At 37.9% G+C, this 20,756-nt stretch overlaps 1 protein-coding gene and 1 pseudogene across 20 annotated transcripts in view; one reads left to right on the plus strand and one right to left on the minus strand.

Moving 5' to 3' along the window:
• Positions 1 to 20,756, minus strand: part of PAM (peptidylglycine alpha-amidating monooxygenase) — a 282,570-nt gene that overhangs the window by 183,408 nt on the left and 78,406 nt on the right. The gene's annotated exons all lie outside the window — the stretch shown is intronic.
• On the plus strand, positions 13,318 to 13,416 carry LOC122898235 (annotated as a pseudogene).

Here is a 20,756-nt window from a genome sequence, read left to right on the forward strand (position 1 = left end):
AAATGGGAGGAAAAAAACAAAACGTGATTCTGGGTCCTAGAATTAATATAAATAAACAGAGTGCTATTACTCCAAGTGCAGAGGACAACTGCTGTAATAAATGTGAATCAAAAATATTTAATCTGGAAAAAGAGATTGTATTAACCCTGCAATTATGTTAAGTAGAATTTGTTAGCATGCGTTGCCCAAAAGAATTAAGCAATTTCACTCCAAATAACTGAATTTTAATGAAGCTTATTATGTGTGTTAATTCTTGTTTCTATGTAAGTTTGTTTACTATCCACAACGACAAAATTGTCTTAAAAACAAAACAAAACAGTTCAATGACACACTTATTCTTACCCTGAAAGGGACAAGGTAGAATTAAGGAAGGACTATGTCTGACTATGTCTGTTTTCCAACAATTAAACCAGCTTTATTATGAAGTGAAATAGCCTCCTATAAGAGGGACCACTAGGCTTACAACCTCCCTTTACCCCTTCCTCCTTCATCACAAGAATCCTGATTTTTACGTGGTTACGTTGCTATATTCAATTATAGGATGACATGCTTCAAACGCAACTGTGGATAGGGAAAGCCAAAATATTATTCATATGCCCTTCTTTTAAAAAAAAAAAAAGATTTTATTTATTTATTTGACAGAGAGAGATCACAAGTAGGCAGAGAGGCAGGCAGAGAGAGAGGAGGAAGCAGGCCCCCTGCTGAGCAGAGATCCAGATGCGGAACCCGATCCCAGGACCCTGAGATCATGACCTGAGCTGAAGGCAGCGGCTTAACACACTGAACCACCCAGGCGCCCTCATGTGCCCTTCTTTGCCCCTTCTTCTATCCTGCTGGCTAAAGGGGGCATGTGATGGCTGCAGGTTTAATAGCTGTTCTTGAGCCATGAGGACAAGGGTTATACGTAGAGATGTAGGAGTGCTAGCCTGGAAGGAGTCTGGATCCCTGATGTATATATGGAAAAGCCAGCCCACCTTATCTCCAAAACAAATAAATCTCTTTCCTTTGTGAAAGAAAGTAACTTCTTGGGCGCCTGGGTGGCTCAGTGGGTTAAGCTGCTGCCTTCGGCTCAGGTCATGATCTCGGGGTCCTGGGATCGAGTCCCACGTTGGGCTCTCTGCTCGGCAGGGAGCCTGCTTCCTCCTCTCTCTCTGCCTGCCTCTCTGCCTGCTTGTGATTTCTGTCTGTCAAACAAATAAATAAATAAATCTTTTAAAAAAAAAAGAAAGTAACTTCTTTCTGTTGAAAAATTTTCATTTGTTTTGTTTTATGCAGCTGAAGCCACTCCCAAGTTATATACCACTACTACCTGGTAAGATTAAAGTCTGTGGGACCCAATGTATTAAACTACTTTTGTACAGAAATTTCTCTTTAAATTATCATTGTTACAGAAACAGACCATATCTAAGCCAATACATTTTAATCATAGAATTTTTATGCCAAAGAGTTTCCAATACAAAATAATCATACTTTAGACTGTTTTGCCCATGTCTTTTCCATTAATATCAACACTTCCGAATAGAAACAAAAAATATATTTGTAAAACCCATACACAACAAATGAAGATAATCTAATTTTCTTCCTTTTATGCATCATTTAAAAATAGTTTGGATCAGTGTTGTTTCCAAGAAAAGACTGTATACTAGTTTTAATGTAAATTAACCTAACTATCAAATTATATGTAACATACACATATGCTAATTTTAATTTATATATGCATATGATATTTGAATTTTCATTTCCCTTGTTTTACTGTTTTGTTAGGTCATCTAGTACAAAAGTGAACAGAAGCAGTGAGATTAGACACGTGTCTCATTTCTCATGTAAAGGGAGCACTTCTCATATTTCTTCATCAAGTATGACATTTGCTGTGGGTCTTGGTAGACTCCCTTTATCCAGTCAAGAATAGTGACTTTCTATTCGTAGCTTGCTAAGAGGTTTTTTGTTTTTGTTTTTTGTTTTTTTAGATTTTATTTATTTATTTGACAGACAGAGATCACAAGTAGGCAGAGAGGCAGGCAGAGAGAGAGGAAGGGAAGCAGGCTCCCTGCTGAGCAGAGAGCCTTACGCTAGGCTTGATCCCAGGACACTGGGATCATGACCTGAGCCGAAGGCAGAGGCTTTAACCCACTGAGCCACCCAGTGCCCAACTAAGAGTTTTTAGTTACAAAATAGGACACTATATTTTATCAAACTTTTTTGTGAAGTCATTAAGAAAATAATGGCTTTTTTCCCTTTAATCTGTTAATGTGGGGAATTACCTTAATAATTTTCTGATGCCAAGCCACTCTTTAACTTGTTGGATAAAGCATCTTTGGTTATGATACATGTTTTAAATATGTACTGGGCTCAGTTTTCATTATTTCATTGAGGATTTTTATATCTAATTTTACAAGTATGATTTACCTTTAATCTTCTCTGGTCATATTCCCTTCTCTGGTTTTGACATAAAGATTATCCAAGCCTTATAAAATGACTTGGGAATATAACATTCTTCTGGACACTTACTTTGTCCAGTTTGTATATGCTTGAAATTGTTCATAGAACTTTCCTGTAAAAATATTTGGGTCTTTTGAGATGTTTTTGTAAATAAGGTTTTAACAAGTGACTGAATCCCTTTCAAGGCTCTAGACCTTTTCAATTTTTTATTTCTTCTTGAGGTAGCTCTGTCAAAATATTTTAACAAGATTGTGCCCATTTGAGAGTTTCATTGATAATTCCTATTTAGTAGAAAGAGCAACACTAAATTTTTTGGATAGTGTAGATATTAGCCCACTTACAGAGCTAAAGGAGATTAAGTAAGAAAACCTTGCCTGCGCCTAGACAGTGTATTTTCCAGATAGTTCATTCCCCTTCCTTCATTTAGCACTCTGACCAACGTTCTTGGAAAGAGTTCCCATTTATCCCAACCCCTCTTAAAATGTGGTTTCTGAGAGTGAAAAATCCTAGGAAGTGTCCTTGTACCCTGAGTGTTCATTAAAATAGTTCATCTTCACATCATATTTTTTTCTCTGGTAGCTACTAGAATGCTAATGATCCTTCTGTGCTATACAGTTTATCACTTTCATTATGCAGTCAGTTGTGGGTTTGGGGTTTTTTTGTTTGTTTGCTTTTTGTTTTTGTTTTTGTTTTGGTACTAAATAATAAGTCCTCACAACTGCATTAAATTCTGTTTGTTTTACTCCAACTCATCTCAAATGCTTGGGACCTTGACTCTCTAATCAAATGTACCTGCTGTCCCTTCCAGCTTTTTTTTTTTTTTAAAGATTTTATTTATTTATTTGACAGAGAGAAATCACAAGTAGACGGAGAGGCAGGCAGAGAGAGAGAGAGAGGAGGAAGCAGGCTCCCTGCTGAGCAGAGAGCCCGATGCGGGACTCGATCCCAGGACCCTGAGATCATGACCTGAGCCGAAGGCAGCGGCTTAACCCACTGAGCCACCCAGGCACCCCCTTCCAGCTTTTTAATGTATGACACTGAGATCTGCTTGAGGGAGAAAACTGAATTGAAGGATTTCTCTCTTTGTTGATTAGTATTTGGCAAAAATTTTCAGCCAAAGTTTGGTAAAATTTTTAATCCACCTTCCTGTTACAGCATCAACCCATACTTCCACTACATTTTCTGTGGTTCTATATTTTTTCATTAATTTATATGAGACCTTAACTCTTTCATTCAGAACCCATAGTGTCTTCAAATGTTATCACCTAACTTCACTCAAAATATTTTACAACACTGACCTAAACAATCATGCTTCTCAGCTAGGCCATAATATATAAAGTGTTTTTTTTTTTTAATATTGCCAAAATGCATTTTTTAATATTTTGGTGGATTTCAATGCCAAACTTCCTCCTAAAAACTTTCCTCCTTTAATCTTGATACAACCTTATTTCTAAATCTGGGAATAGAGAGGTGCTCTAGACGGAAAGTTTGTGTCCCTCCTCAAAATTCTTATGTTTGAACTCCTTACCCCCAATATGATGATACTAGGATATACGACCTTTGATACATGATTAAGTAGCGGTGGTCGATGATGAGAGCATGGTGTTCTTATAAGAGACACTGGAGCTCTCCTTTGCCCCTCCCATGTGAGGATACAATGTGAAGATGGCCACCTGTGAATCAGGAAGCAGGTTCTCGCCAGACACTAAATCCGCTTGATGTTGGATTTCCCAGCTGGTAGAACTCTGAGAAATGATTTTCCGTTGTTTATAAGCACCCAGTGTATGGTTTTTGTTGTAACAGCCTAAATGGACGATGAGAAGATGACTATAATTTTCTTATCTGATCCTATTCCGCATTTATTCTGAGATTTTCATTCCTCACTCCCATCTATAAGTTAATGGAGAACTCTATTACCCTTAGAGTCACATGGCTATCAAGAAGGATATTAATTCTACATTGAAAATGTCTTCTTTTCCTTAGTAACTCCTTTTTGAATATAAGAGGTAAAGAGGGTTTGTAGATGTTTTTGAGAGAGACAGAAATAAGGACATTATAGTCACTCAAAGATAATCAAAAGATATTTACATTTGAGATTCGCTTTCCTTTTAAAATTTTGATTCTAATATTTGGTTTGGGATGTTGCACCTAAGCAGAGCTCACGCTGATGCCCCCCCATTTGTCTAATTACAGATAAGGGTAGCTTTGAGATTCTGGAAGGAAGAAACATGAAAAGAACCAGTAGGGGGGGTATACCAATTATTTATCTTATACATATTTATTCATTTGTTCCATAAATAATTTGTAAGTGCTTAAAATACAACATTGACAGAATGAAGATTCCAGCCCTCATGCAACTTACACTCTAGCAGGAAAATGGACAATAAACATACAATAAGTTAATAATAGTATGTGCTGGAAGGTGATCATCATCATGGAAAAAGAAAAGGGAACGCATAGTGATAGAGAGTGAGATAGCTGGAGTACGATGTGCAGTACGTTGTGAGACTCTAAATGTGACACTTGACCAAGACTCATAGGTAGGTAGTTGGTCAGGAGTGAGCACAGTGGCTGCCTACAGATGTCTCCACATAGAAGAAAGAGCGGGACATAAGCAGCCACAAGGAGGCACATGTGCTTGCATCAGGTCAGTGGAGCAGCTCAGGCAGGTGATGGCGATTGGATCAGTAGAGCTCTGTGGGTCACTGTAAGGACTACGGCTTGAGGTCAAATGGAGTCACTGCAGAGTCTGAGAAGAATGACAATATGGGACTTACATTTCAATTGGATCATTTTGGCTCCTTTATTGACCTTGGACTTGGGGGCAGTGGAGTGAATGGGGCAGCAAAAACGTAAAGCAAAGAAAGTATATTCTTCTTATTATATATTGTATTATTATAAATTTAATTATTATACATTTGTTTCATTGATCTAATTTATGAAATCATTATAAATTTACATTATTGTACATTATTACACTGTTGTTATTTATATAGTGTTTTTTTTTTAAGATTTTATTTACTTATTTGACAGACAGAGATCACAAAGAGGCAGAGAGGCAGGCAGAGAGAGTGGAAGAAGCAGGCTCCGCGCTGAGCAGAGAGCCCGATGCGGGGCTCCATCCCAGGACCCTGAGATCATGACCCGAGCCGAAGGCAGAGGCTTTAACCCACTGAGCCACCCAAGTGCCCCTATATAGTGTTTCTATATCATTTTATCTTTTTGTGTTTAATCCTGGTAGCTCAGTCCAAGTGGTAGCAGTTGAGATAACATGTGGTTGGATTCTGAGCGTGTTTTGAAGGTGGAGAAAGTGGGATATCCTAATGGATTGTGCATGAGATGTGAGTGACTTTAACTAGAAGAACTCTCAAGCAGAAGAAGTAAAGGAGAAAGAGGAAACAGATCGGGTTGCAAGACACCCAGGGACAGATCTAGGAAAGAATATTGATTAGTTCTTGCTCTTTACCCCAGCTGGTGATAATAAAACCTATGATCCTTTAACATGTTAAAGAATATACTCTAACAAGGAAATGGAACCCTCCGTTCAGAGATGCTTCTGAAGCCAGACAAGCTGCCTCAAAATTGATATATCATACAGTGAATCCCTTTGGTTTTCCTTTCAAAATATAAAGAGGAGAAGACAAAAATACCAGTAATAAAATACAGTGCGAACCTTGAAGATTGATATCATCCAGAGCTACTGGCTGAAGGTATTTTGTGTAGTGATATTTTTTACAATAGCATCTATGTTTTATAGGTCAAAATAAAGAAGACCTGTTCTGTCTCACACCAAATTTAATGTCTTCTGTGTGCTGCAATGCCAAGACATCTCTCTTTGTGAACTGTCACTTCTCTGGCTGACGGCAGGTCTGCAGTGGCAGCAGTGAGTGCGAGGGGGACCTGCTGCAGGGCAGAGAGGTTAAACAGGAGGGAAAGGGGAAACGAAAATAATGAATGAGGTGGGATAGATGTCATAGTAAATCTGATAGAAGTATTTTTTACACTCTTTAATTATAATAAATATTTATATTTAAAGGTGTTGGGTTTTTTTCCTCTTTTTAGAAAAAAAATACATAGATTTGCATATTGTTAATTTACCTTTCCTTCCTTTCTTTCTCCCTGTTCCAATAATCTGATCGCAGGTGGTTACACTTTGCCAATAGCTAATCCAGGGGAAAATATGAAAAAACAAAAAACAAAAACTGCAGAAATCAGCCCCCATCTCCTCCTTCACCACCAGCACCATCTCAATGATATTTTTAATTCCTTTTAACAGTACTCAAGTATCTGCTCACTGACTAACAATCTAAAATACAGTAAAACAAAACCAAACGAGTGGCCCCAATATAAGAAACTGGCATAAGAAATAAGTTTGGACAAAATGCTGTACCTCTCAAAATGAAGAAAAGAAACATTTTTATGAGCAGAGCACTGGGGTGTGTATTTAAAGATCTACTGTCTAGTCAAGAAAGGCAGTATGTGTGTTTTTTTTTCTTCTGAAAAACTTGATTATATTACTATGAAATCATTTGTCTGATGTCTTAATTGAAAATTGCCTTCTGGCAGCCACCTTCCTGCTATTTCAACTGACTATGGCACTACTGGATTTGTTACATCATCGGGAAAGATGGATTTAATCGGTGTCAATCCAAGAATCTCTTCTCAATCCCATCCACCCAAACCTCTAATCATCTTTCATCATCTTAAGCCTCTGCATTTTTTTTTAAGATTTTATTTATTTATTTGACAGACAGAGATCCCAAGCAGGCAGAGAGGCAGGCAGAGACAGAGAGAGGAGGAAGCAAGCTCCCTGCTGAGCAGAGAGCCTGATGTGGGACTCGATCCCAGGACCCTGAGATCATGACCCCAGCCGAAGGCAGAGGCTTTAACCTACTGAGCCACCCAGGCGCCCCAAGCCTCTGCATTTTAAAGACAGTTAGAAGGAGGCTCTCCATAGCAATTCGACAAATACATCACCAGGCACAATTACCTACATAATACACTTTCATTTTTAGCCACTATATGCATTTCAAAAGTGCCAGAAATAGAAATACTTCTGGTCTAGACAGGGTGTTTGCGGGATTTAACTCTCTCCGATAATGAATCCTGAAAACTGGGGCGGGGGAGGGGCAGTGTTTCTACATGTAATCTCTCTCATGTAATCTCTCTAGATTACAGAAAACTGGAACTGGTTCTGACAGACAGTAAATACAACTTCACATAGAGAGGACTTCTGGGGCAAGAGTAATGTTCTATTTCTTGGTCTGGATGATGGTTCCATAGGAATTTATGGCTATTCTATAATGCATTTACAGCAATCAGTACAGATATTTGTAAATTTTCATGGGAAAATTTTTAAACATTTTAAAAAGAAGATCCTGTATGTATGATATATAGGACAATTAAAAAAAAAACTAATGAAATTTTCTTTAAAGGTCTTTAGGAGTTCAAATACTTGGGTGTACTACTTCTGAGATTCAGGGAGTTGGAGGTGATATTTCAAAGATGATTCTAGACCTCTGATTCTGTATTTATTACATATTAGTCCATCCATCACTGTTGGCTCTCTATGTTAAAGAATATTTAAAGGTGAAAAACCAGAAGCCAGAAACTCTTCCATCTTAATCAAGATTTTGAATTAAGAATTAAGAACATTCAAAAAAAAAAAAAAAAGAATTAAGAACATTCACAACAATGCATAACAAATAGCATGGAGGACAAGGGGAGATGGAGAGGAGAAGGGAGTTGAGAGAAATTGGAAGGGGAGGTGAACCATGAGAGACTATGGACTCTGAAAAAGAACCTGAGTGTTTTGAAGGGGCGGAGGGGTGGGAGGTTGGGGGAACCAGGTGGTGAGTATTGGAGAGGGCACGGACTGCATGGAGCACTGGGTGTGGTGCAAAAATAATGAATACTTTACGCTGAAAAAATAAAAAAAATAATTAAAAAAAAAAGAACATTCACAAGAAACAAAAAAAGTTATCCTAACAGATTAGAAAATGAAACAGAGGCTGCAACTTTGCCCACTGCTCACTATTTTCTTCCTATTTTTATTTGCTGATCATGGACAGAAACTCATTATAAAACAACTCTTCCCTGTGAACTCACAATGAATTAAAACAAAAGCAAACATCCACCTTGAGAATATAATTACAATGATGCTACATTTCTCTTAAAACCAATAAGAATTATCATTCAACTTAAAACTGAATGAGTTTACCTAAGTTTCCTTGCCACACAGGGGAAACCAAAAGTTACAAAATTATTAAGTCATGATCACCTTTCTTCTTCCCTTCTCCCCATTATATTCAGCTGAAATTTATGATTTTACTGTCTACTTACTGACATTTTAGAAGGAACAAAATAAAGGGATCTTTAAATGTAACTATTTTTACAAAAAAAATAAATAAACTTAAGTATTTGTGATGCTTATATTCTCTCCCTTTGGGGGACAGTAATTCATGTCCAAAGAACTTAATAACCATTCTTTAAAACTGGTAGGCCTAAAGATGGTAAAACATATGGAGACTTAAAAAGGCTGTACCAAAATACAATAATGTCGTGACATTTAAAGTCCATGACCACTGATTGGTAAATTGATTATACTTACTCATTTATTTTTTTAACTATTGGAAAAGAGTTTTAAAACCTTAAGAATGAGCTTGATAAAATCAAGTTCTTTCTACCTTAGGAGTGGACAAACAAATAAAAACAAGTAACTAAATATTCAAAATGTAATCTTCTTTTGAAAACGTTTAAAAACTTTCCCATAAAAATTTACAAATATCTGTACTGATTCCTGTAAATGCCTGATGACACCACTCCCATAAAATATTTCTTTAGGGTCATAGCATTTTTTACAGTGTTACGTTATAGTTCAAGGTGAGCCACATAATAAATTGCATCATAATGAATCATACAGCTCTTCAAATGACTTATCTAATTTCACTTTCCGGTGCATATATAAAACCACATATATAATTATGTTGTTTTTCTATATGCCTCTTAGGTATCTTCTGATTAATTCTAAATGTGGTTCAGAAACCTGCTCTCTTCAGCTATGAAAAATATAAATAGTGAAACAGAGAAAACTAGTTATTAATGTACCTTTTACATTTATTTAACTGACAAGAATGCATTTAGTTTCTTAAATTAATCCCCTAATATATTACATTTTATGCTTTCATTTAATCAGTTACATCTTAGAAGAGAAGTACATTTGAGGCTTGAAGTTATTCTAAGAGCAAGTACTCTAAGATTAAACAATTCATTAATTTGGTTAAAAAAAAAACACAACGTAAGTTATTGAAACTTATTTTCTTCAGACACTGTGTTGGCCTCTGGAAAAACAAAGATAAACTTAAGTCAGGCTGACCTGGGGCAGTTGGGGGGTGGCATAGTACAGGGAGGGAAGACAAACCTTACAAGACAGCCTGAGAAGGTCTATAATAATAGCAAATACAATAAATACAATGTGTGTGTTACTAAGAGGATGAAGATAGGGGGTGACAGAAGGGGAAAGCCACCCAAAATAACATAATGATTAGTGAATTAAGAAGTAAGAAAGTGGGGCGCCTGGGTGGCTCAGTGGGTTAAGCTGCTGCCTTCGGCTCAGGTCATGATCTCAGGGTCCTGGGATCGAGTCCCGCATCAGGCTCTCTGCTCAGCAGGGAGCCTGCTTCCTTCCTCCTCTCTCTCTCTCTCTGCCTGCCTCTCTGCCTATTTGTGATCTCTCTCTGTCAAATAAATAATAAAATCTTTTAAAAAATTTAAAAAAAAAAAGAAGTAAGAAAGTGAAAGCACATTAGGGAATGACAGCCCATCTGTATCTGGCAGATCTCTGAGTGGAGGAAGCGGTATAACGTGGCATTGGCTTCAACTCTGGGGACATGAAAGCTGTGAGGGCAGCCAGGCTACTAAGCATCAGGGACAGAATCAAGGGGGAAAGGCTCAAGAAGGAAGAAACAGCGCCACCTTTCTTCATGAAGTGAGTGGCCTTCACAACCCGCCACCGTCGGGCCCCTACTGCTCTCTCACCATTTGCCGTTTGGGCGTATTCAGAGTGAACGGTTTCACCTGTTTCACTCATCTCAGTTATTTTCAGTTATTTCACCTTTTTCACAAGGTGATAAGCTTCCAGAGAGCAAGGAGCTATATTTCCAGCCCCTAGAACAATGCCCGACAGGTAGCAGGCACTCGATAATATTGTCAAACACAGGAATGAAATCAGTTGAGAAAGAGAAGTAAAAGGAGAGATGAAGAAAGTTGTGAAGGTTGGTCCACACAGAAAAGAGCAGGATTAGAGAACCATGAATCACCGCCTCCGATGCTACCCATGGCACCAGTCCCTGGGCTAATCCAGAAACCATTACCAGCACAAAGTTCAAAAAGAACATTTTGAAAAGTCTATACCTGGGGCACCTGGGTGGCTCAGTGGGTTAAAGCCTCTGCCTTCCGCTCGGGTCGTGATCCCGGGGTCCTGGGATCGAGCCCCGCATGGGGCTCTCTGCTCAGTGGGGAGCCTGCTTCCTCCTTGCTCTCTGCCTGCCTCTCTGCCTACCTGTGATCTCTGTCAAATAAATAAATGAAAATTTAGGGGGAAAAAAAAAAAAAAGAAGAAAAGAAAAGGCTATACCTATCAGGCAGTGTGAAAGCTTGTCAGATCGAAAGCCGGAGCATCAACTGCATTTTACACATACCGTTATTTCAAGGGAAAAGTGAAAAAAAAAAAAAAAAAAAAAAAAACCATCATTAATGGAGAATATTATAATTGAGAGCTTATTCAAATAAGTGGCTTTTTCAACACAAAATATTAATCTTTCCAATAATCATATTTGTAAGAAAGAGATGGAATACAATTGTTTGAACCATAAGTTCAAATTCCTACCCTGAGCACTTAAGTTTTTTCCGTCATCACTGTATTAACATGCCTTTTTTGCATTTTATTGCGGTTATGTTCAAAAATTCAATCTCCTAGACAAGTGGCAATTGAGGAACACAATTCAAGTGATATATTATTCCTTTTGACTACAAAGGTGTATTTTCCCATTCAGATTTTTTTCATTCAAATCTGGCAAACGCTGTTATATCATACAAGACACACTCTCCACTTTCTCAACTGTAACAGAGCACAATTTCTACAATTCCCTCATCCTTTCTCTGAAACACTGAAAATATATTTAAATTTAAATTAAATCACAGAGAAAAGTTATTTATGTTCTTTTCTTTGACATTAACTTGAATATTTTAATTGTATTCAATGTATCTGGTAGGTTAAAAGTAAAATGTCATGGGCCTTGTTATTTAAATCGCATATATGAAAACCATCTTTGCCTGAAATATTTTGACATACACAAGGCAACACTGTACCTAGTATTACTGCTCAGCAAAAATTAAGTATCTTTTGGTATTATAATTCCCCCGGTTGTTGGGGGAGGGTCCTCTAGTTCTAGTGTACTTCTATCTCCTTAATCTTTAGATTTGTGAATCCTGCAAAAAGAAATGGTGAACTTAAAAGGAGAAAATTATGCATGTTCTTGTTTGATGAAGAACGTCCCCTGAACAATTTACAGGCTCAATTCCAGTAACAAGGAAGTTTTTTCAGCCTGACATCCCAGTCATCACCCTTGATAGATATACTCTTTAATGTGTTGGCAGCTGAGTAAATTTCCTTAAGTGTACCCAAATCCCATCTTCCATGAATAGATGGTTATTGGTTATTGCTTAGCTTATGCATATTCACAGAAGCCAACGTGCACACTCCCGAAAAGTGAAGGAACCGGCTGCCTGACTCTAGCCGTGTCCAGTACACCTCGGGACTGCCACCCTTTAGACAGTAAGGGCTAGATGTGGCGACATATATAAGAAAATTTGGATACCATAAAACGCCACCCACGCATAAGATTGATATTCTTACAGTAATGACTGAAACAAGGTGAAGGATGTCATCGATTTCCCTTTCCCTTTCACCTAAGATTTGAGCCACAAGGGGAGAATGCCGAGACGGAAAAAGAAACAGAAATGGTCCCTTTGCACTGGTCTCTGTGTACAACATAGGCAGCACAAAACGCACAGTAAGTAGTGAGATACCATCTTCTCATGCCTGGGTTATTGTAATTGCCTCCTAACTCAGCTCCCTGCTTTTGCCCTTGCCACCTTATAATCTGTTCTCAATGCATAGCAATCATAGTAAGCCTTTGGTAAAGCAGCTCATATCTTGCTGCTTAACACCCCTCTCATTTGGGTCAGAATAAAAGCAAGAGTCATCCTGGCATGCCAGGCCCTACAAAGCCAACCTCTCCACCCCCTAACCCTCCTCACCAGTCTCTCCTCTCTCCACCCTTTCCCCAGCTCCTTGACCTCCAGGCACACTGGCCTTCTTGCTGTTTGTTTTGTACACAGGCATGCTCCCACTTGCTCTTTCCTCTGCCTCTAATAATCTCACACCACATATGTATCCATGTGGTTTCCTCTCTTGCTCAATTCAGGTCTTTGGTTACTCAACTGCCGCCTTCTCAGTGAGGTCTTCATGACCTTGACATTTAGAATTACAACCTTCCCAGGTGTTCCTGGGATCACCCACCACTCTTTACTACTCCAAAGTATTTGGACTCGTTACAATATGACCTATTTTACTTATTACTTTGTTTAATTTCTAGACTGTAAGCTCTATGAGAGCAGAGATTTTCATATGTTATGACTATTATACCCCCAGTACCTAGCACAGTGCCTGGCACACAGCAAGACATCAGTAAATATTTGTTAACAGACATGCAGCTCTCACATATACAAGTCTGAGTTAACTGTAAACCATTACAGTATTATAACAAACTCTTCTGAATTAAGGTTCAAGCTAAATGTTCCAAAAAGAAGGGGTATGTGGTTTGGCAGCACATATGCTAAAACTGGAATGATACAGAGAGGATTACCTGGCCCTTGTGCAAAGATGACACCCAAAAAGAAGGGGGAAAGATTATACAAAAATGAGGACAAGAGTGAGATTTTTAAAAATCATCCAAAACAAAATAAACTAACTGGCATTAAACTCAGGAGAGTTCCAACATATTCATAGAAACTTTTGCTTTATTAAATAGTCATGTAGAATTAAAGAACACATGACAAAGTTGGTATTTCAGCCATTACTCTATAATGGTTTCTTGGATAATCACAAATTTACTGTAGGATGTGTTCTCAGAAAATGTGAGCCCTGAGGGACAGGTGTGGGGAACCCCATTCATTCTAGGCTCCACTCACTGGAATGTGAAGAAATCAAGCTGCCTTTCAAGCACTGATGGCAAATGAATTAAGTCCTTTTGAAAGAAACGTGAATTTCTTCCATGAAATCAAATCTTGCAAATTTTTTAATATCTGACTTTATACAGGACTAACCTTGAGTCCTGGTATCAAACATACTTTTATGCCTTTTATCTCAATGGCCACATCGAACAGAAAAGTGGCATCGTTTATATGGTGTTTATATGGTGTTCTTTCCCTTCGTTAACATCCTACAGCACGGATGACCTTTATATAACAACCTTTGTACTTTAACTGCTTCTTGTATGTCCATATTGTTTTTCTTTTTTTTTTTTTTTAAAGGCTTTTTTTTTTTTTTTTAAGATTTTATTTTATTTATTTGAGAGAGACAGTGAGAGAGAGAATGAGCGAGGAGAAGGTCAGAGAGCGAAGCAGACTCCCCATGGAGCTGGGAGCCTGATGTGGGACTCGATCCCGGGACTCCAGGATCACGCCCTGAGCCGGAGGCAGTCGTTTAACCAACTGCGCCACCCAGGCGTCCCCATATTGTTTTTCTGTGAGAGATGCTTGAGGGCAGAAATCTTTGAGTAAGAAATACTCAGTTTAATGAGGATAAATCCATTTACAACATCATCAAAGAAAAACAACAAAAAATGTTTCTAAATAATGGGACACAGCTATAAGCCCCAACAGGGCCTCTACATTTCCTCAACCAATACAAGTCAACAGGAAGACAAAGATATGATCCCCACAAATTTTGCCTGTAGGGGCCTCAGCTTCTCATTTATTCATTTTTTTTAAAAAAAGACTTTATTTATTTATTTGACAGACAAAGATCACAAGTAGGCAGAGAGGCAGCCACAGAGAGAGGGGCAGGCAGGCTCCCCGCTGAGCAGAGAGCCCAATGAGGGGTTCGATCCTAGGCAATGGCTTAACCCACTGAGCCACCCAGGCCCCCGAAACACAGGTGTTAAAGATGGTCTCAGAGCTATTCCCTTTACTTCTTTTATCCACTAGTTCTTTATAACCTGAAAAATTTATAAACGTCCCAATTTAACCATGATTACAACTTCACAGACTTTTCTCTGACTTGAAAATTGAGCCCTCTTTTATCTAGCAGTGTACTGATTATTTGGGGATATACAGTAACTCCTCTTAACAAGAAGACTAATACATTATTGGAGCTAGCATCGTTGTAAGGCAAGCCTGACATTGACTTCTGCCTATAGCTAGGGCAAGGCCAAGCTAGTCTAGTAAGTTTCAGGAGCTTGCTCATGCTCTTCCTCCCAAATACTATCCTCTTTTTCTCTTATTCTTATATACGGCTCTTTATTCTGTAATAAGATATACAGCTTCTTTGCCAGAACCGTTTAGGGGGATAAGTTATGGGGAACTCATTCACATAAAAGTATATAAACCACACAACTGTGTACATAACCAGCTCTAGACCAACGGGAGACAGAGCTGAGTAGCCAGGAGCACGAACTCTGAGTCAGACAGTCCTGGGCGTGTCTCTTTTTTCTTCTGAGACATTCTGTCACTTTGAATAAGTCAAAGTTCATCACTTCACTCAAACCACTGTTTCTTCACAGTGTAAAATAAAGATGATAATATTTCATCAACTGTTATTAGAAACTGTTAGAAACTATTAGAAACTGTTATTAGAAAATGAATAAGGGCGCCTGGGGGGCTCAGTGGGTTAAGCCTCTGCCTTCGGCTCAGGTCATGATCTCGGGGTCCTGGGATCGAGTCCCGCATCGGGCTCTCCGCTCTGCAGGGAGCCTGCTTCCTCCTCTCTCGCTGCCTCCCTCTTGCTGAATTGTGATCTCTGTCTGTCAAATAAATAAATAAAATAAATGTTTAAAAAAAAAAAAACAAACCTGTGTTTCAAGGGAATATAGAATTTCAGTACCACTGGTGACTAAGGCAGTAAGATGAAAACAGAGCATGATATAGGACAGGTGAAGGAAGAAGGTGAAAGAGAGAGAGGAAGAGAGACAGATCACTTCCTATACAAATGAGAGTGTTATAACAAATGCCTCACTTTCACTTAGCATCTTAACATAATTTCATTGTACCATGTCAGCATTAGTAGTAAATTTTTTTCCAGTTAAAGTGAATACTATATGGGGAAAGAGTTACCATACTGTTAGATATTTACAGTGTGCTAACAATGTTACCCAGAGAAAAACACAAACTACACCCACCAGACTTAAAAACAGTATGAAATAGAGTCATATTACTCATAACATCACAATTACTTTTAGCTATTGATAATATATTTCTACGCACATACCGATATATGCATGATTTGGCAATTACCTAAAAATAATTCAAGCTAATTTCCTAAAGATTTAATCCATGTTGAAATGTGTCTTTAAAAAAGCTGATGGCATACTTTTTGTAAAACAGAGTTCAGTAACAAAGGGTCAGACTTAAAAGATATGCAGATGAAGCTACATTTCTCTTTCACACATCTTGTCTGCATTTTCCAAAATTGAATAATAAGCATGATATTTTTAACAAGATAATGTTCACTTCCTTTGCATATAATAAAAATGTCAGAATCTTAACTTTTTATGCCTACATAATGGATTACAAGGTTATAAAAACGTATTCAACATAAAGATTTCCATGAGTTTGAGAATAAAATGACCAGGAGAAATGAAAATTAGATTAGAAACCAAAAGAACTAGATTCTAGTTCAAGCTTGCCCACAAACTGTCTGTGTGACTTTGATCTAACTGAAGAATGTCAAATCTACGGCCTCCAAGAAGCCAATATCCCAAGTGACCAGAGCTGACACGGAAGTTAAAACTTACCCATCCCTAGGCTCGTACCTTAACTACAGTGAACTTCATATTCTGAACTATAAACTGAGAGAGCTGGCTTCTTAGTTACCTTGTGACCCTGATGCTCAGATTCCCAAAAAGAGCCGAGTCGGAGTCTACCAACTGATAAGCATTATTCCTATAAAACTGTGAATCTCCTGTAGGTCCTTCCTTTTTCAAAGCAAAAACGCTAAATTTGCTAGGTACAGTATTTTTAATTAGTAGGAGACGAGTGCATGCCAGCTGGACATAAGCCTGGGTTACGGGCAAATATTTACCAGCAGATTGAAAAAACTCTCTATATGTTCTTAGACCAGTGCACTACTGAGATGATATAAGGCCAGGGCCCAGAAAGAGGGATAAGAAAATTCCTTCTAGATTCTGAAGTCTCTGAAGGTAATATACACACAGACAGTCTGTATACATTTGGATAAAGTATAAGATACATTCAAAATTTTGTAAAAATAAAAAGCTCTTATCTGCTAATTTGGGGGTCTTTTATTTAAAGACCACATATAAAAAAATCTAAAAGAGATTATTTGTTTAAATGAATATATGCTCAAATATATTCTCAAAATTTATCAACTTTAATTGTTAATTATAATCACTAAAGCTTAACCTTAAAAAATGAAATATAAAGTAGCCTAGGGTCACCTGGGAGGCTCCGTGGGTTAAAGCCTCTCTGCCTTCAGCTTGGGTCATGGTCTCAGGGTCCTGGGATCGAGCCCCGCATCAGGCTCTCTGCTCAGTGGGGAGTCTGCTTCTCCCTCTCTCTGCCTGCCTCTCTGCCTACTTGTGATCTCTGTCTGTCAAATAAATAAATAAATAATCTTAAAAAAAAAAAAAAAGGCAGCCTACATTGGAGTACCCAGAAAATGTTTTACACATATGACTTCCAGCCAAAATTCAGAGTACCCAACCTCTATCACAAGAGTCACAACTTTACTAGTAATAGCTTATTTCTACTGAGCACTTAGCATATGCTAAGCAATTTGATTGTTACATATCTTTGAGTCTTGAAAATAACCCGATGAGGCAGGAACTTCTCATCTGCAGATGCAGATGATTAAGTCACATATATTTTCAGCCATAATGCTAAGAGCCATATTATATTACCTTGAAAATTATACAGTTTCATTCTTCTTCTTCTTCTTTTTAATGAAAAGCAGAAAAGAAATAATCAATGATAAACCTCAAGGCCACAGCTTCGGTCGGCATGTGTTCATGAGCAGTCCAAATCCAAACCCAAACCCAACCATGTGCATTTCCATTTCTGCCTGCAGTGACCTAAGAAATTAACTTTAGTGAACTAGGAAACACCTTTGCCACACACTGTTAGATGCAACTCAATCTCATGTAGCCCTCACCATTGCCTTAGATGTATATTACCAGCCCCAATTTACAGATGAGAAAAATGAGGCTGAATGGCTAAGTCACAAGCAGTCAGAGAGCATGTAGTAAATCAAGACTCTGATGTCCAAGTCAGTATTCCTTAGGGTGTACCCCAGAGTTTCTACAGCACACATACAACTGATATTCAAGGTTATAGTCAGAAGCCATCAAGGGACAAGCTAAAGTTATCATCAATCCAGTACATCAATGTTGAAAGGGAAATGAAACAAACAATTTAGAAAAAACTGAACGTAATTTCAAAAGAAAAAAATTACAACCAATATCAGGTAAAGTTCTGCTATACAACAATACTTGCTTTTTAATATCTAAATTATTCATTTTAGTACAAAGGTAATGTTTATATTAAACTCACAGTGGCCTTCAAAAGATATTGTAGTTTATATTCTATAGTCCATTGGAATCCTATCTATTAAAGAAAGTATGCTTCACAAAACAGGCTTGGGATATTTCAATTTACAGGCATTTTCTAAAAGCAATAATATCTATTTATAATGTTCAATCATTATTCATGTTGGAATATAATTAACAATAAAGGGGAATAAAAGCATTAGAATATGACCAGGAATGTGTTACAAAACAAGTTTACTAAGATTTTATCTTGTTTTATTTTCCAAGAACAATAATGTCTCAATATACCTGTATTGTCCTTCCGGGGAACTAACAGATGGCTTGTTGAAAGAGGATAGCAAAGGGAAGAAATGAATTCTTCTTGACTTTTATTTTTTTTATACTAAAACTAATTGGCTCAGAAAGTTTTTAACTATCAAGAGATGTGCTGAAACTGAAAATATTTCCTAGCATGCTTTTATTTTGAAGAAGTAAAAATGAAGCAAATGAAAAGGAAATTTTTTCACATATGGTTGAATGGGCTATAAAAGCATCTGTGTATTACTGTATCTTAAATGCAGTTTATTCATCACATTCCTTCAACAAAACCATCACTGAAGAACAAAGATGAGGAGCAACTCATTGTAACTCTCTCAGAACAGAGCACTTTCTGTTAAAACCTCTGAATTTCCTAACCCAATAGACAGAAAGAGGTCTAGGTCTTCATTTTCGATTCCAAGAGTGTCAGTTACATTGTAAAACCTGTAATAGAGCACAGGATTACTAGCTAGAACACTGAGAAGCAAATTTGTATCTTTAAGGATTGCAGTCGCAACACAGCGCTAATCCCATTACCTAAGAAAAGGTTCGAGGTGAACTCTCTAAATGGATTCTAAGAGGTAGGCAATCCCGGGTGTGTCTCAAATATGTTCTCCACTGAGGGCACCAGCCCCTCACTGTAGCTTCAAAGGTTTTCTCATTGCAACATTTTTTAAACACTGACCCTCCATCTACAGAGTCAAACAAGTTTCCCTTATTTTATGCCAAATACACCCACAAGACGATTTAAATTGTAATTAATTGTGGCACGCTATAAACAATGAAAGAGTCTCGGACATCCATTCCTCATCAAGTCCCTTGTATCAATAAGTTAAAATATTACCTACAGAGAAGACATTATCTCTTTAGGAAGAAAGTTTCTCATTCTACGTAAATACTTAGCTTAAAAGTTTTTCTAATTTACAAGAAGGTGTGGGCAGTAAGAGATCTTCAAGTAAAAATAAGGACCGATTAGAATAGAATTTTTTTTTAAAGATTTTATTTATTTATTTGACAGAGAGAGATCACAAGTAGGCTGAGAGGCAGGCAGAGAGAGAGAGGAGGAAGCAGGCTCCCTGCTGAGCAGAAAGCCCGATGCGGAACTCGATCCCAGGACCCTGAGATCATGACCTGAGCCGAAGGCAGCGGCTTAACCCACTGAGCCACCCAGGCACCCCTAGAATAGAATTTAAATAACTTAAAAGAAAATATAATTTTAATTACATTACCTTTTTTTTAAAGATTTTATTTATTTATTTATCTGACAGAAGGATAGAGAGCACAAGTAGGCAGAGCAGCAGACAGAGGGAGAAGCAGGGATGCTGAGCAGGGAGCCGGATGCTGGGCTTGCTCAGAGTCCTGGGATCATGAACTGAGCGGAAGACAGAGGCTTACTGGACTGAACCACCCAGGTTCCCCTTATTAATTAGTTTCAATCTCCAGATGACAACAGACTTGTAGAGACTTAGTGAAAATAGTAAGTTATAACAACTAACATTTTTGAAGCTCTTACTTTTTAACAGTTTGCAGATATTGGATTCTTATCTTTCTTTTAAATCAAGAAAAATGTGCTTTATTGAGTTAAGTAATGTATCCAAAACTACAATGCCAGAAAGTGCTAAAGTCAGAATTCAAACCCAGGCTTTACTAGGCATAAATCATTTTCATAATCTCATTCGCATCTCAGAATATTCTAATCCTAGAAAATAGTATTATTCTCATATTTACCCGTATTACCTGTGGAATTGAGACTCAAAGAGAGGTTCCATGACAAGGAAAGTTCACACACCCTGTGCTCTTGGAGCTTGAATTTTGGGCTATATTAAATGGTCTCCTGGCACCACATTAGAGGGCCTTTCCAGCATATCATGCTGCTGTTAAAATCTGGCATTAGAGGGGTGCCTGAGTGGCTCAGTGGGTTAAAGCCTCTGCCTTCAGCTCAGGTCATGATCCTGGGGTCCTGGGATCGAGCCCCACATCGGGCTCTCGGCGTGGCGGAAAGCCTACTTCCTCCTCTCTCTCTCTCTGCCTGCCTCTCTGCCTACGTGTGATCTCTGTTAAATAAATAAATAAATAAATAAATAACCTTTAAAAAAAAAAATCTGCCATTAGAGATTTGATCTCCTACAAAGGCAAACAGTAAATGACCAGGTTCCTATTAAACATGTCATTGAT

Source organism: Neovison vison, chromosome 1 (genome assembly GCF_020171115.1).
Source record: "Neovison vison isolate M4711 chromosome 1, ASM_NN_V1, whole genome shotgun sequence".
NCBI lineage: Eukaryota > Metazoa > Chordata > Mammalia > Carnivora > Mustelidae > Neogale > Neogale vison.